Here is an 18,267-nt window from a genome sequence, read left to right as displayed (position 1 = left end):
ATTCTCAAGAGACTGGAGGCCCCAGGAGTTTAGAGGTCTGGTGGGGTGAGTGGGATGGGGACATCCTTGTAGAGACAGAGGTGGGGGAGTACAGGAGGGCATGGGGGAGTGCAGGAGGGCGGGGAGGGGTATGGGATGTGGAATCCTGGTGGGGGTGGGGGGATAAAATCTGGAGTGTAAAACAAACAAACAAACAAACAAAAAATAGGCATTACAAAAGAAAAGGGACATGTTACCCTCACGGTGATCCTGCCAGAAATCAGGGTAACCATCAGGGTAAGAATTGTTTGGAAAAAAATTTGCTAATTAAATTAAATGTCAGACTTTTCTCTAGGAATTTCATCCGGTAATTATATTAAAAGGTTTATGCTATGTTCTATGTAGCTTCCCCTAGAAAGCGGAAGCTCTGCTGTAACTCCTCAAAGTTTCTAGGAAACGACAGGACATAAGACAAACAGAGCCAGGTACTTTGTTCTGGACTTGAGAATGTGGGCTACTTCTAGCCTGGATGATAAAATGCCCAAGTAATCGGCCACAGTCTTTTCGGGGTTCAGAAGTTGCTTAGTTGTTAGAGCCACACATTGGCAAGAGCCTGGGTCACTGAATTTGGTGCATAAAGGAGATTTGCCCTGGTAGAAAAATCTAGATCAAGGTTGGTATCTGTGATAACAAATTTTTATTCCACTAAGCCACTGAGACTTTGAATGATCAAGATGTGATATCCTGGCAAAACCAGACATGATGGTCTAGAACTATGACTCAGGAATTCACAACCTAGCAAGACAATTCTTGTTTTTTTTTGTTTGTTTGTTTTTTTTTTTTTGTTTGTTTTGTTTTTTTTGTTTTTTTTTTTGGCAATCCTCCCATGCCTCCCATGCTCTTTTCTTTACAAGTTATGAAGGGTAATATTAGGATTAGTTTTGTTTTGACTGATATATATATATATATATATATATATATATATATATATATATATCACTGGTTCGCCTATAAATCTGCGATATCAGAGATACCTGAATTCACTTGAGTTTGCAGATCTGAACAAAGGATTTGGTATCTGACACCAGCATCAAATAGCCTTCAGTTTCATTCTCACTACAAGACATCTAAAGGGAACTGTTGGGGTGGAGGATGGGTGCGGAAGCCTTCCTCATTTAGACAAAGCAATCTCAACACATCCCAATTTTTGGAAATCCTAACGGGCCTGTAAAATGTGTATGTAGACATTCTTAAATAACAAATACTCAGGCTTCCGAGTTTTCCTCTTGCTCCATTTTCCTGAAGAGTCACGCATGCTCACAACTGCAATGGCTTGATTTGTGAGAGAGCACAGGCGTCCTTAGATCTGGAGAGATCAGGTCTGTTGGAATAAGTCCAGCACAATTCCCTGCAGCTTCTTAGGAGAACGCACCCATGTGTGGTGCTTTGTTTCCTCTCTGACTTTTACCTTTCTCTCCCTCCATTTCTCTCCCATTCTTTCGGTTCTTTTCTTTCTTAGTTCTTGGAATGGGTATTTATTTGTAGGCTTTTGTTTAGTGTATAAAAAATGTAAAACCTAATAAAGGAGAAGGGAGAGCAAGATCAAATAAGGCGCCGCCATCAGCTGCCTTTCTAACAGATGATGTTTGCCGTCCAGGGTCGTTAACTGTACATAGATACCGAGGTGTTTTCCTAAATAAGTCCTACTGGATGTGCAAATCTGCGGCTGTTTAATTTGTCATGAGATGATATTGCCGGGCACACCTGTGTGAGTACATACTTCTGGATACGGCTGTGCATAAATGCAGCTAGCTGGAGCCCAAGCTGTGTAGGCCTGGCCGTAGGCCAAAAAGGAATTTCCCATTGATCTTCCAGTTTAATTATATCTGCGGCGATATCTACTACCTTGTGAATCATCATGTGGACTCGTTAGGCACCTGTTCTCTCTCCACTTGCAAGGAAAATGTTTCAATTAGAATAAAAAAAATGATTAAAGATCTTTTCCTCTTCGTTGCTTGCTCTGGGTAACTGGGAGAGAACTGACATGAATATGTAGCTAGGCAGGTGGAGAACAGGTCAAATCGCATACCGGAACTTATTATCTCAGTTCCATTTCTCCCTGGCTTGCTCTCGCCTTTTGAAACACGCCCCCTACACACACACACACACACACACACACACACACACACACACACACACATCAAGCATTCATTATCTACTTGTCATTCATTCGTACATATAGAATTCTATTTCTCAAATTAAGGCTCTGTGAACCATCATGAGTCAAGTTCCTCTGTTACTCCTTTCGTCCCGAAAAGCCCGATGAGGTGGTCTACATGTGGCTGAAGACACAATTGCTGGTGAACGATTTATTGAACAATGAAGACAGAGGCGAACCTTAGGAACATTAGTGTGCCAGGCTCCACACTGGGCATCTTTGAGTAGCCCAGCTGATCTTCGCATCATTATAGGTAGGAGAGCTGTTATTAATTTCATATCTCTGTGGAGAAAACTGAGGCCGAGCACTGCTCACACTTAGCTTGGCTCACTTCCCAGGTTTACCTAACACACCGAAGCTGAAGCACTGATTGTGCTGTCTCTGAAGCTTTGTGGCTTTTTCCAATGCACCAAACTAACTCGGGCAGTAAACAAATGCTATCACGAGGGCAGGAAGCAGTTAAAGGCTTTTAAGAATGCTCCAACACTTGCACTTTGTCAAAGGACTTTCCCAGTGTCACACCCACGCGTGTCTTCAATTCAGAGTGAAGAAGCACACCAGGGGCAGAATTACAGAGGTTGAGCTGCCCCAGGGCAGTATCAGTGGGCATACACCAACTCCAGATGTAGGAAATAAAAGCTGATGTTCATGTACCTATGAGGTTCCAGGGTCGTCTGCCATGCCGTACATGAGTACAGATGTTGAAAAAGAAATTGCCCATTATTGCATGTCATATTGGCTATGAGACTTAGAAAGTCAGGAAACAGACGAAAGGCTGGTCCATTTCACTGACGACAAGAACACTGCATTAGTTCCTCCCAATGTAGATAACAGCAACCAATGATGAAGGTTCAAATCATCACAGTGTGGGTCTGGAAGAGCAATGAGCAATTGTATCTTATAGATGAGGAACCTGACAGTGATGTGTATGGTTCAAAGACACATCGGTTGTACACTTGTAGCTTCATTCCTGGATTCTAAGCTTTAGAACAAACCTGGCAAAGACTAGTGTTTGGATCAGAGATCAGAGATGGCAGATGGAGAAAGAAAAAAAAAATCTGTTTCAGGCTGACCTACAGATGGAGTAAGGCCATTAAAATTCTGTTCTAATTTAGTCTTAAGTGTTCTCTCTCTCTCTCTCTCTCTCTCTTCCCCCATAAGCCATGATAGGTACTCTCTAGACAGGCCTCATACAAAGGAAACGCTCAGGCTCTGTGTGTCAAGTTAGATACAACTAGGAGGAGAAGTCAAAATAAAGCCGAAGAAATTAATTTCTCGTGTGTCCCAGAGAGGTTAGGGGTGCAAACTAGAGACCAATAAGAAGTCCAGAGATGGAGGAGAACTGAGGGATAGAGAACATAGGGCATGGCTATGTGGAAGCTCATGGGAATTATTTCCTAGGCATTGCCTCTGTGACTATAGGTCATCAGGTTTAAAGAGAATACCATGATTAGCATTGACCATTAGGCTTCACTGTAGTCAGTTGCTCTGGGGTGGACTATTGAAGGTCAGTAAAATGAAGCACATCTGGACAATACTGCAGTGTTCTTGGGAAAGTTTTAACTGAATCAAGGATCTGATTGAATTTCAAATAACTCAAGTCAATGTCAGAAACTTTATTAAACTAAGAGTAATTCTCAGTTCCACTTCCTGGAATATGCTTAGTAATGTGGTGGGCTCAGTCACCTGCTGTGTCTGGGAGATCGTGGTGTGACATTAAAACCATGCATATCCACTCCTTTTATTCCCTATCAGAGCATGAGACTTGCTTTCTACATCATGATTATTTTAATTAGCTGACTATCCCTAGACTTTAGTCAACATGATCTCTTTATTCCAGAAGCAACAGACTTCCAGTAACATGTGTCCACATAGTAAAAGGTGTTTCTGTACCCTTGTCTCTGTGCTACCTTTCTAGAGGCTTTACCCTAGCATTGAGTCTCCATGTCTGGGACCCAGATGTGTCTAAAGCGTGTCCATATTAAAAAATGAGCTTGTTACACATTCATGACTGCCACATCCCCTATCTCTTCATTAAATTCTTGGAACTAAGTTGTTTGTGTACTAGCTTGGAAAGGGATAACAGCTAGAGAGCCTGCCCAATATAATCCCATCCTGTTGCTCCTCCAGTGCCATTTATTGTAAGATGTACCACAGATTTAACAACAAACTTTGAGAGGTAGAGGGAAGAGGCACTACATGACCAATTGGATGTAAGGTCATTTACTAATTGTGGTGCCATTAACATTACTTGGAATGGAGAAGATGTGTACTTGCTAATGGATGCAGATGTCTAGACCCTAACATCTCCCACTTGTTTGCCCAAAGTACATGGTTTGTTTCTTTTCCATATCTTGACTCAGAAGCTATAATACTGAGAGCTTTGTGTTTTAAGTGGGTTTCTCATCCTCTTCTGACAAGAAAAGTGTCATTTCATTAAATCTCCTTGTGATTAGATACTAGATACATGTGTAATTATTTCCTTTGTTTAAGTCAGAGGACTGGAAGTTTATGAATTGGGATGGTAAAAAGCAGGTCATCAAATACAGAACAATATTGTATCACAGAGATCTTGTCACTCAAAGCTGTCACCCTCACACCACGATTCTGTGTCACAAGTGTGACTTGTTGCCACAAAACAGGGCTACTGGCTTCAAAATAGCTTATGGAACTGGATTTTAGGACAGAGCTATAAGAGTAAGAGGACACATGGTACATTTGCTTATCTGTTTTTCATCTTGGACCAAATATCAGCTTTTCAAGGAAGCCTTTGGTGACCCCACCACACTATCTATGCTGGTTTGAATAGATATGGCTTCCATAGACTCCTACATTTGAATTCTTGGCCCATAGGGAGTGGCACTATTAGGAGGTGTGGCCTTGTTGGAGGAAGTGTGTCACTGTGGAGATGGACTTTTAGGTCTCCTATGCTCAAGCTATACCCAGTGAGGCACACAGTCTTCTTCTGCTTCCTGCGAATCAAGATGTAAAACTCTCAACTTCTTCTCCAGTACAACATCTGCCTTGATGCCATCATGTTTCCTACCATAATGATAATGGATTAAACTTCAGAAACTGTAAAACAGCCTCGTTTAAATGTTTGCCTTTATAAGAGTTGCTGTGATCAACTCCACACTAAACACTAAGACCCCAACTAAGACACTATCTGAAATTATGCTTCTTATGGCCTGACCATCTTCAACACCTTCTAGTCCATCATACCTGCTTCTACTCTTGTCTGTTATCTCTGTTTATTTTCTGTCTGATGTGGAATCTAAGCCATAGGTGTGTATGATGGAGAGGTTCTCTCAGCTTTGTTCACTATCACCTGTCTAGGACTTTAAAGTCCCTAGCATAAAGTAAGCATTCAGCATGTTCTTTATGAATGAACGAGTGAATGATGTGTTCTTAATGGCTGCTGTTTCTGTGTCATTGTCAATCCAATATCTGTGTAGTTGTTTGATTGAGCCTACTTCATAACCTTAAGCTTCATGGAAGGCTGAAAACACATTATTGTTTTCTATACTAACACTCACTTTGCTTTGTATATTACCTAGAAAAAATAATTTCTTTCGCATTCTGTCTCAAATCTTGATTACCTCCATCTTTAATATTGTTTTCACCGAGCCATTGCTAAAGAACAAACTTAATTATGTCACACCTCATTACATTATTTCTAAATCCAAAACCACTTAGCATATTTTAGCCCCCAACTGTAGGTTAAACACCAAGTTGCTTTCCATAGTGTAAAAGACTGTGTATCTGGGCATTGTTTGCCTTTCTCCTTCTTTCTACAGTATTCCTCCTATGCCTGACTTTTGAGTATCCATTGTCTGTGAAATACCTTCCAAGCATACTACCCCCATATTCTACCTTTGTCCAATATCTGACCCCACTGTCTCCTCCTCAGTGCAGAGAAACTCTCAGCATAGACTGTTATTTTATAAGCCACTGGTCAGTCACTGGTCAGTTTTGCCTCCCCCCATGTCCACCATTCCTTCATCCTTCTCTAGCATTCATTAATAACCTTCTGTATATCATGTGTTGGTGGCTTGATAACACATAAGACACTCATCATTCTTGCTCTAACAGAGCATAGAGCAGAACAACTAGGGAAGAAACGCATTCATACATATCATGAAAGCAGAAGACAAAGTCCCCTGAAAGTACCTAACACTCACTGGAAACAGTTGAATCACTTAAAACCTGAGGTAAAGGTTTGGAATGGAGGAGGACAGGAGACCAGGGAGAGAAAAAAAATGAGGAAATGTATTAGGCAAGTGGTAGATATGTCAGAACTGAATCTCTGAGTTGAGTTGAAGAGAAGTTCTCTATAGCTAAGAAGCCAAACAAAGGGCATAGCAGACAAAATAGTGATGGAAAGGGAGTATGGTGGAAGGTGAAGCAGAAAGAGAACTATGAAGGCTATTTAAAGAACTTCTCATATTATCCTAAAAATGACGGGAAGCCATGAAAGGATTTTAAGAAAGGCCAGGCCCTGAGGTGCATGCCAAATGCACCATTCTGGGTACATTCTTTTATTTATTTATTTATGTATATGAGTGCATAAATGAGTGCACGGTGGCACGGGAAGAAGGCATCTGATCCCATTATAGATGGTTGTAAGCCACCATGTGGTTGCTGGGAATTGAACTCAGGACTTCTGGAAGAGGAGTCGGTGCTCTTAACTACTGAGCCATCTCTCCAACTCTCCAGTGCACCCCCTTTTTCTGGGCACATTCTTAATGATGTTCAGAAAAGATAACCAAAGACACTGAAACTCTCTGGAGTCTATGGTACAAGTGACATAGAACAGAGATGGAGCAAGCTATGGCTCTCAGGGTTCAGATAGAAAGTAAAGTTGAGGGATGGGGAGGTATTATTCTGCTCAATGAGCAGTAGGGCTATGCCCTACAAGACTCAACCATCCATAATGAAAGCCATTGTTTATTGCCCATTAGTCTTTTACTAACAGTGTGGGCTGTGGAGTGATATCACTTTTCCTGACTCCTGAGAAATGTGAACGATGGCTTAGTGAGAATCTGCATCTAGACATGTTCCTCAAAGAATTCACGGGCACACTCAAGGTTTAAAAGCATAGTTCCATTGGACTCAATCTCCTAGTATCACACTGTAAAACTTGGCAAATGAATGTGTTCATGCAAAGGTATGTGTAGATGTAACACACTCGTCTTAAGACTCACACAAGCAGAGTAATAGGAAAACCTATGCTTTCTAAATTGTCATTAGAAGATCATTTGAAAAACAGTACATTTTTCTGTTCTGTAGAAGTGCTGTCCTTAAGATCTACAGGAGAAATATTTGTTAAACTTTCCAGACAATCATCACCCAACTCAGATAGAAAGAGCAACAATAACGTGTTGAAGTTTGTCAGTAGTAATGATCAGTAGTGTTTTCTAAATCTGTCTGCTGATCTGTGATCCCATAAGTGTCCTCAGTTAACCAATACAAGAAGGTAGACACAGTGTAATTATGCTCTTTGATTCTCTTATCTCCCTCCAGAAAGGACTGTGTAGGAGAAGCCAAGGTAAGTAGAGAAACAGTGGCCATGTGTGGGTTTTTAATAGCAGCACAGTCTGCTTATTGTCCTTTCCTGCCCTTTACATGGCTTGAAAATGAGGTAGTGATCAGGTTAATTGAATGTTATCTGGGAAATATGTGTGAGTGTGTGTGTGTGTGTGTGTGTGTGTGTGTGTGTGTGTGTGTGTGTAGTGTTTTGGTATAGGTGTGTGGTGTATGGGGGTGTATGTGTATGTGATATGTATGTATATGTTGTACTTGGATGTATTGTGTGTCTGGTGTGTGTGGTGTATGTTTTACTGTGTGTATATAGTGTGTGTGGTATATGTGTATGTGTATGTAGTATGTATGGTATATATGGATGTGTGTGGTATGTGTTAGATGTGTGTAGGGAGGGTGTATGTGTGTGTATATGGTGTGGGTGTTGATGTGGGGGGGATGTATTTCAGAGGCTCACACTTCAGGAGCGCCTGTGTTCTGAGGAGTTGTTGAAAATGCCCTCCCACTGGTTTCTGGGTCCTCACTGGCCACCCTGGAACTCTGCCCACCCTAACTTGCTGAGATATGTCTGTCATTTTTGCCTGGGTGTGATTCTGTCAGCCCAGTGACTTGTCAGGTCCCAAAGAAATTAAAAAAGGAAAAGTCCAGATGGTGACATTTGTGGTGAAAAAGAAAAGTGTCTTTTTCAGTCAAGCTGCCTTCCAATTATTTAAATTTATACAGATTTTATTTATTTATTTGCCATTTTCTCTTCTAAAAGGAGAAAGTTCTGGGCCTGCAAACAGGTTGCCTCCCTGGTCCTAGGCTGCTCATGGCTGGGATGTGGTTTACTGAGGAGCTGAAGGAAGGCACTATGGTTCCCAGGAAGCAAGCGCTGGGCTCCGGGGAATGGCTGTGTCCTCGTGCCCTCTGATCCAGAAGTATTTCTCAGCTCTCCTTCCAAAGATTTAATGTTTTTAATACTACAAAATCCAATGGCATTATTTGAGGGGTGAGTACATATTTCCTCCCTCTTTATTGAGCCTGGAGCAGGCGAGGCCCTATAAATGCTGTGATTAATGCCGCCTATCAGTGAAAGTGCATGTGTTTCGAGCACTGTTTTAAATGCTCTATACGCATTGCTCCACGTAATGTCCATAACAACTAGGTAACATATGCACACATTATTATTTTCATTTGTTTCAGATAATAAAATGAGAAAATGAGTTTGGGGAGGTTATTGTGTAAATAGCTCAAGGTCATAGGTGAGTAGGTGTCAGGTATATAAGTAAGAATCAAGCCACCTGATTTCATTGGAACCATGAAAAATTCACAGTATAACAAACGCCGTAGTTCACTTCCCAAGAACTGATGAAGAAAGCCTGGGATGCTCACTGGGGAGAGATGCTGAGTGGGGAGAGCTGTGGAAGCCATGTTAGATGTAGTGGGTGAGGAGGGTGACAGGAACAATAGCCTGGAGGAGTGTGGACTACACAAATGAAGAGAGGCAGTGAAGGCAGCTGAATAGAAATAAATAAAGTTATGGGGTGTGATTATGGGAGTATTTCAGAAGCACTTGGGCACAAGTAAAACTCAAGTTTAGAGGAGGCAGGAGACAATGCCTATTGTGAAGGGCATCTGTCTGCTGCACTGTTGAATTTATACTTATTTTAGACTTGGGGAAATTCTAAAGTAGGAAGATGATATAATTTTGTGTACATTTTATAAACATTCCTCCTTAGCTGAGTAGAACATACACTTTACACTTCTGTATATCTTTCTGCCTTCCTCCCTCCAGCTGCCTGTTCCTCCTTTGTGGCGGCAGGCTGACAGGAACAGGATCTTTGGGTGAAACTGATTGCCAGCACTCCATCCTTTGCAGACAGTCTTAGATGTTAGCTTTGCCCTGGATATCCTGGCTAACGGAATGTGCTCTGGGGAAAATTAACAGCTTGGGCAAGCACGGGCAAGTTACAGCTATTCAGTGTCAGCCACTGGGGAAGCAGGTAAGGAAACTCACCCACCTCTTTCTTCCTTAGGGCAGCATTGTCCATCTCCAACCAGCCCAGCCCAGCTCCTATACTCATTCCGTCCACTTTGAACCCTGTCTGATATTTATATAATATTCTTTCCTTCTCCACAAGTCTTTTACCTATCTATCTTTAATTTTTTAAACAATTATTAATTTTGGATGTGGTGTGTGTGTGTGTGTGTGTGTGTGTGTGTGTGTGTGTGTGTGTAAAGCACAAGACAGTCCCCACATAGGCCAGAAGAGGACTTCAGATATGGAACCGAAGTTACAGTTAATGGTTAGCCACCCTATGCAGTCACAGTAACCAAATTCAAGCCCCTGGAGGAGCAGTACGTGCTTTGAACCAACAAGCCATCTCTCCAGTCCCTCCTTTAAAAACCATTATTGTGTAACCCTCTGCCCTCCTAATTCAGCCCAGATTCAAACCCATTCTGAATGTTCTATCTTTCCATACCTCCCAGTGAAGCAAACTCCTCTCCACCACTGGGGAAACACAACAGGGGACTTTAAGGCAAAGCTTTCCACTAACCCAGCTGTGAGTCTTATGTGGAAGACTTTTCAGACTGAGTATAAGACAGATGTGTTTATATCACTTTAGTGGTGGGGATTTACCACTGTGGTTAATGGAAATTGTTTACCACAGCTTTCCCAACACAGCCCCCCACAACCCCTCACAAACACACATACCACCACCACCAAAGTATGCTGTCTTTGATTGACAGTCAGGGAAAGACTGGTCAGGAAAAAAAAAATCCAGATTTTTGTATAGGTTAAAATGATAATCCACTACCCTGACAAAATGTAAGATCTTCTGTCCTAAAACAAGTTACTGCCTCAGCTTTTCATAGTATTCTTATTGCTGTTTCCTCACTTCTTAAATTGTAAGAAATCCTTGAACATTTTCCTTTTCAAACGAAGCCTTCTGATAGGGCATGATCGGTATGAACTCATCTTAAGTAAGAGAGGCAGCCTACTGTGGTTAAGATTATGTTACCTGGGGATCACTGGAGCAAACCAATTCCCAAGTGAAGTGACAGGAAGACATGAATATGGATCAGCACTCATTCTTTGAGAGTTCAAATCATTCAGGGCAGTGATCTAACAAGCAAGGCCACTAAGAGTCAAGGTGTGTCCTTCTGTCCCCAAATCCTTCCACCTTCAGAGCTATGTGAAATATAACCTAAGATGACAGATAATCTTAACTGTCTCACTGAAACTTCAAAGTAGCATGCTTTAAAACTTCTTCTCATAGATGTTCTTCTAAATGAGTTGCTTTGTCTGACCTCAGTGGGAGAGGATGGGCCTAGACTCACAGAGACTTGATGTTCAAGGGTGGGGGGATACCCAACCTGCTCGGAGGAGAAAATGGGGCAAGGATTGTGGGAGGGAATGACTGGGGGAGCAGTGAGTGAATAAGCAAAAAAATAATACATTTTAAAAATTGGAAAAAAAGTCCTCCTCATTAAAGGCATTAAGCTTCTCATGTCACGTTAAGTCAACAGGTCATATAGACAGCTTGCTGTGTGCCCCATGAGAACTTGGCCTTGTGTCTGGTACCAATGTAGATAATCAGAGGGAGAATGTCTGTGCCTCTCTGACAAGAGAGTAGAGGATTGCTACTGCCTCCAGATTTGTCCATATACCAGACCCTGCACCCCAAAGGATGAAAGTAGATTTCCCACAGAGCACATAGGAGATCTTGTGGATAAAACAAAATGGCCCACAAAAATGAGACATCTGAAAAAGATGGGAGCCCCATGGGACTTGGCCCTCTTCAAAGGTACCTAAGACAGCAACACCGGGAAGCACTAAATGGTACAAACTGTGCTCTTACTAGGTTTTGCAATCCTATTAAACAAAAGGGAGATTTTTAAACTCTTCTCAGGACTAAGAGCTTAATGAGTCTCAGCTGACTACCAGCTCTATTCTGTTCTCACTGTCTTCCTTCTCCCTCGAGGCTTTTACCTGGTGAATCATCACAGAGTGAAGGGGTATCAATACCCAGAAAGGGAGAAAGGGAGAGAGGGAAGGACCATGCCCACTTCCTCTGCCTTTTCACTTCTCAAAGACCCCAGCACAGGAAAAAGAAATAATTACAATCTGCATGAAGCTTTTAAAGCTTGAATCGAGGTACAGAAAGAAGCAGACGGTTCTGTGAGTTTGAGCCTCCAAGTTTTATTATCATTGACTAAGGGCGCACTAAGCAACCACATTTTAAAAAAGGCCACTAAATGTAGATCATTGACTTTGTATAAATGAAAGCCAAAAGGCCCTAGCCTCTATTGCCAGCACAGGGAACATACATACATACATACAAACATACATACATATATACATACATACATACTACATACATACATTGTCATTAGGAAGAAGTCTGTAGATTTCAGGAAGAATTTTTGTTTTGGTTGGAAAAGATGTGGTTTTCGTCTAAGTTTACAGCAAACAGAGGAAGCCGACTTCAGAATTGAGAGGAGAATATTGATGAGACAGGTTCTTAAAAGAGGCTCAAAGTAAAGAGAGTTTTAAGAAAGTAAAGAGAGTTTTAAGAAAGGAAAGAGAGTTTTAAGGGAAGAACTTAGTTTTGGAAATGGGACATGATATTGTCCTCTGAGATTAGAATATCTGAGAATGGATGATAAAAAGTGAATTTAGAATATGATAGAATATATATACATATATGTATACACACACATTCTAGTAGTTGCCCCACCTCACCCCTTGGTCCCCTCTCCCACAGTTCCTCATTCCATTCCTCATCCCACTTGCCTCTGAGAGGGTGCTCCCCCAACCAGGCCTCCCCCTTCCCTGGGGCCTCAAGTCTCTCAAGGATTAAGCCCTCTTCTCCCACTAAGGCCTAGCCAGGCAGACCTCGGCTGTATTTGTACCAGGGGCCTTGGACTGGCCTGTGTGTGCTCCTGGCTGGTGGTTTAGTCTCTGGGAGCTCCCTGGGGTCTGGGTAAGTTGAGACTGCTAGTCTTCCTATGGGGTTGCTCCCTCCTACGACTTCTTCAATCCTTCCCCTAATTCAACCATAGGGGTTCCCAACTTCAGTTCAATAGTTGGGTGTAAGTATCTGCTTATTAGCCAAAAAGTACAGAATACATAGGAAACAGCCCACAGACCATAAGAAGTATAACAAGTAGAAATGCCCAAGTGAGGATGTTTCAATTCCACTTTGAGGGGAAAGGAAATAATCATGGGATGCTGAGGGATTTGGGAGAGAGGGGAGGGAGAAGAGGAGGGGGAAACAGGATCAGATATGGGGGGAGGGGCAGGAGAGAAGCCCAGAAGGCCAAGAGAATGAATGGAGACAAGTAGCCTCAGGGGGTTGGAGGTGGGGGTACTCTCTAGAAAGTACCAGAGACCCAGAAAGTGAGAGACTCTAAGAACTCAATTGGGGATGACCTTAGCCCAAATGCCCAACATTGGGAGAGAGGGAACAAAAGTCCAATTCCTGTAGATAAAAGTGGAGGCCAGGGGTTCCAACCCATAGTCAAAATGTCTGATTCAGAAGTATTCTTGTCCAAAAAAACTGCAGGGACAAAAATGGAGAAGAGACTGAAGGAAAGGTGGTCCAATGATTGGCCCAACTTGGGATCCATCTCATGGGAGGGCCCTAAGGCCTGACGCTATGCTATGATCTGCTTAAAGACAGTAGCCTGGCATGGCTGTCCTTTGACAGGCCCAACCAGCAGCTGGCTTAGCTTTCTAACCCCATATGTTCCAAGCCTTCAAGCCCCAACTTTCTCTCCCTCTCCTTCCTTTAATCACAGCTTTAAGATATAATTAGTAAGGCTATAAGAACAGTTATTAATCACATAATGTCCAGAGAAACACATCAGGAAAAAAATGAGATTTGTAGTACAGTATTCCTACGCTGAGTGCTTTGACATAGACCACCATAATTGAGTAAAAGAGGTGTCATGGGAGAGAGCTAAGGCTGTTAAAACCTGTAAAGATAAAAGTGCTCTTGCATATATACCAAGGTCAAGAAGTTGTCCCAGGTTTAATTGAGACAGTGTTATAATGAACTTGACAGAACCTAGAATTCCTTAGGCACCCAGGTGCTGAACAAGCCTGTGAGGGATTATTTAAATTAGGTTACCTAAAGGGGAAAAATTCACAGAGGTTGTAGGCAACAGCATTCCTCTGGCTGGGGTCTTGGACTCGATAAAAATGAGAAATCAGGCTGAGTGCCAGCATCTACTGCTCTCTGCTTCTTAAATACAGATGGAATGGCCGCCTTAAATTCTTGCCATATTGACGCTCCTCCATGCTGGACCATACCCTAAAACTATGAGCCAAAGTAAGTATTTTTTTCCCTGAAGTTCCTAATGCTGGGGATTTTGAAGCAGCAAGATACGCAACTAATGCACACAGATGAAATACTGCCTTTTCTATGTTATATGGTTTCTCAAGAGACATCCTTATAAGGGGAACCCAGAAGAGGGAGACCAGTCATCCGAAGCATCTATACTATCAGGTATACAGTCACTGTTGCTAAGTGAACCACTATTGCTAAGGAACATGGCTTTTCAGTGTCAACTAAGTGATGCCCTTCAATCCACTGCTTTATGCATGCTTCTGACACACGGGAGCAAAAGGGCCAAATGTGTTGGAGGCAGGCCAGTCATTCCAGGTACTTTTCTCCTCTCATTCTTCCATGTTTGGCGTGTATTCTTTTGGACTAATTAGAGGGATTGTTCAGAATAGCCAGTGTTTTGTGCTTTAGAAATTATACCCAAGACTGCTTACATTATAAAGAGCAGACAGTTACTTTTCAAGCTTCGGAGGCGAGAGTACATGAGCAAGGCACTGGTCCTCTCTATTGTTCAGTGAGAAGATGCTTTCTGTTTCCAAGATGATGTCTCAGTGCCATTGTCCCAAGGAGGAGTATTCTGTCTTCACATGACTATAGGTGCAAAGATAAGTCACCTGAATACTGTATGAAGACACTTTTTTTTTTTTAAAAAAAAGGGGGGGGGCATTTTAATCTCATTCACCATAGAAGGACTTTTGTGACCAAGATATCACTGGGATCATAGTCTAGACTCCTCCTGGTCCTTGTGGTCTCTGGCAAATGAACAGCAGATAGTAGTGTTCACAATAGGCAGTGTTTACTATTTATTACAGGTCAGAGTAGAATACACACCTTTGAAATGAGAGCAGACTATGGCCAGCAGCCACTATCCCGATCTGTGGTGTGAGAAGGCTTTATAGGATTCTTTATGGGCTCACTATATGATGGCTTATACTGACGGTTAATGTAACAGGCTCTAAAATCACAGCAGAAATGAATCTTGCCCTTGTCTGTGAAGAATTATCATCATTAGGCTATCTGAAGTGGGAAGACACACACAAAATTTTAGGCAGTGCCATTGAATAGACCCAGGTCCTGGACTGAATAAAAGAGGAAAGTAAGACGAACTCCAGCATTCTCAACTATCTGCCTACTGACTGCAGACACTACGTGCCCAGCAGCCTCATGGTCCTAACGCCATGTCCTCCCGATCTTAATGGACATTCCCCCAGACTGTAAGTCAAAATAAACCCTTCCTTCACGAAGTGGCTTTGGGTAAGTGTTTCATTGCAGTGATGAGCAAAGTTTCACCAGCTATAGAACAAGCAGATTTCACCAAGAGCTTTAGTGAACCTGTTCTAATCGATGCTTACCAGAAGGGACAGTGGAGTGAGGGTCTTTCTTCCTTATCGGAAAGTCTCCTACTGCATAGTTATCTTACAAGGTTTAGCATTCCTGTCATGGGGTGCACTACTTACTCATTAATGAAATCTTGGGCAGTTCAGGGTGAAGGATGTGACTCTGATTCTATCTTTCCAAGGGGTAATTAATGTTCACTATTCCAGTCCTTTATTTTTTAGACTGTTGATTATGAGAAAGGAGTCTAGTTTCCTAATTTTCCAAGCATGATATCTACCTAGCTATCTACCATAATTACCATTCCAAGGGTCCACTTGTTAATATGTCTTTAGTGGTTCTAAGTATTTATTTATTTATTTATTTATTGATTCATTGATGATTGATATTTTGACTTGACAGTTTGGGAAACTCCATCACTAAGCTAAATGCCTAGTCAGTCCTGGCTTTAGGTTTTACAACTTAAATTTTGGAGAAGACACTTAAAACCCACGCATTCTTACTTTACTCATAAAGGGCTCTATAGGGTTTCATAGTTTACATTCTAAGCTTGAAGCTCTACCTATTTTTGGAATTCTTGCTATATGAAAAACACCTGGCTAGTTACTATGGAGGAGATGACCAAATAAATGTGATCTCTCTTCTTCATGAGCCCATGATGTCTCAACGAGAAGACAGCATAATGTACACAAGGTGTGGCTTGGGTATACAAGGCAGACAGTAAGGGCTGCATGGGGTCTGGGGCTCTGTCTTGGGGATTCATATGTGTCAGCATTCTGTCTAAGCTCCACCCCCACAGTTACCTGCCAACAACCAGGTATGCCTAACACTATAAAAAGGACTGCTTGCCCCCTCCTCACTCTCTTACTCTCTCACTAGCTATCTTGTTCTCTCTTGCCCTCTAGCTCCTCTCTTCCCCTCCCCCCCCATTCACTTCCCTCCTTCTCTCCACATGCTCATGACTGGCTTCTACTCTTCTTCTCTTGTCTTCTCTTGTCTTCTCTTCCCTTCTCCCTTCTCCCTTCTCCCTTCTCCCTTCTCTCCTTCTCTCTCCCTTCTCTCCTCTCTCTCCTGAATAAACTAAACTCTATACTATACCATACCATTGTGTGGTTGGTCCTTCAGGGAAGGGATGTCTCAGCATCGGCCCACAGAGGCATCCCCTTACCTGACACTTCACTACACCTCCTTAGAGCATACCCCTCCTTTATCTTTATATAAACCCATCAAGGCGCATCTTTTGAATTAATTTTCTCAGATTTGTTTTCCTGAAGGCAGAGACTATGTTCATATTTAAATAGGTTCAACTTTTAAAAGCGTGTACTTTGAAAATGTTAACCTCTCTGTAACACCAATATACTTTTTAAACTAACTTTAACTTTCACATTAAGTTTAGGTCCCACACCAGTTTTAGACACAGAAAGTTGAGCACACACACGTGCGCACTCGCGCGTGCACACACACACACACACACACACACACACACACACACACACACACGTGCTGTTCTATCAAAATCCCCCACCAAAGTGGTACATTTGCTTCAATTGTAAACTTAGAAGGACATATCATAATCACCCCAAAAGCCACACCAAGGTTTTACTTTTTATACCTTCTAAGACCTGAAATTTTGAAAAGGGAAAAAGTTTCTTAGGGTTTTGTTTTTGTTTTTGTTTTTATTTATGTAGTTAAAAGTAACTATTTAGTCTGGGCAGTCAACAGACCATGATTTCAATAATGCTATACTATGTCTAATTTAAAATCCGCTTCATGCTCAGCCAGGTATTCCTGGCTAGACAAGTCTCTGAAATGTAGACCCTCTATGCAAATTGCATTTCTTTGAGCTCCCAGGAAGAACCATTCTAATTTCTTGACTGTTGTGCTACACTCCACACTCAGTGAACTGTGGCAAGCCCAGACATGTTGATTTAAATGGATTTTGTTGAAATGTAACACTAGATCTCTAACACCTGTTTGCATTTCCATACAGACTCAATAGGAAGGATGTGCCATTTCCATGCAGAACATGGTCCCATTTTTCTGCTTCTGACTGAGGAGGGAGACGCAAATTCTCTTTAACTTCTTTGTAATTTGTTCATTCAGGTAATCTTTCATTCATCCATCAGGCTGTGAGCACCTGTTCAGTATCAGACCCTGTGGGTAGTCACTGGTATGCAAACTGGCTACTCCAGCAGTAGGGACAAGACACATTAGCAAAAAATTTGCTTCTCCTGAAATTGATGCTGATCCTGTCCACAACAGGAGGCCAGGTGTGCTTTGCCAAGTGGCTTACTTTGTTTTGGTCAGGTAATAAATGTCACATTAAGAGTGTTTATTCTGGAGTCCTATATTCACAGGATATATCTGTCAATGATTAATTGTGTCACCCTGGTGAAGTGATTCCATTTCTTATCTATAAGATGGGGACAATAATTGTATGTAGGCAAAGGAGTTTAAAGAAAACTACTGTCTGGCAGATAACAAGTATTCAATATACACGTGTTGGCTTTTATTACGGTCTTTCTGCATTGAAACAGAATATTTGTATATATCTTTGTATGGGTGTATTTGGCTTATTCCATGAAACTGATAAAAATGAAGCATTTCATCCACTCCCCTTGACCCCTGCATCTCATTTCTATTATTTCTAGACAAATTCTAGGAAGAATCTTGATTCAAGATAGAAAGGGGACTGAACAGAGACAAAGGTAATCTCCAAAAGGCTATCAGGATACCCAGGTCAGAATCATAACATATCATGTATTTATAATCAATGCAGCTTGGAAATTCCTACTATAAGAGTAAAGCTGGGATATCTAGTTCATTCTAATGTCAAAAAACTGGTTAACTTGCTCCCAA

General features: G+C 41.8%; 1 long non-coding RNA gene across 1 annotated transcript; it reads left to right on the top strand.

The window, feature by feature from the left end:
* The first annotated feature begins 8,596 nt into the window (after window positions 1-8,596).
* LOC116893751 lies at window positions 8,597-17,437 on the top strand. The gene is made up of 3 exons (XR_004387003.1): window positions 8,597-8,729; window positions 9,516-9,723; window positions 17,399-17,437. It is a non-coding gene; the product is annotated as an uncharacterized LOC116893751 (long non-coding RNA).
* The last annotated feature ends 830 nt before the right edge of the window (window positions 17,438-18,267 follow it).

The sequence above is a fragment of the Rattus rattus genome, chromosome 2, assembly GCF_011064425.1.
Source record: "Rattus rattus isolate New Zealand chromosome 2, Rrattus_CSIRO_v1, whole genome shotgun sequence".
Lineage (NCBI taxonomy): Eukaryota > Metazoa > Chordata > Mammalia > Rodentia > Muridae > Rattus > Rattus rattus.
Note: the sequence above shows the minus strand (reverse complement) of the source record. Positions and strands in the feature narration are given on the sequence as shown.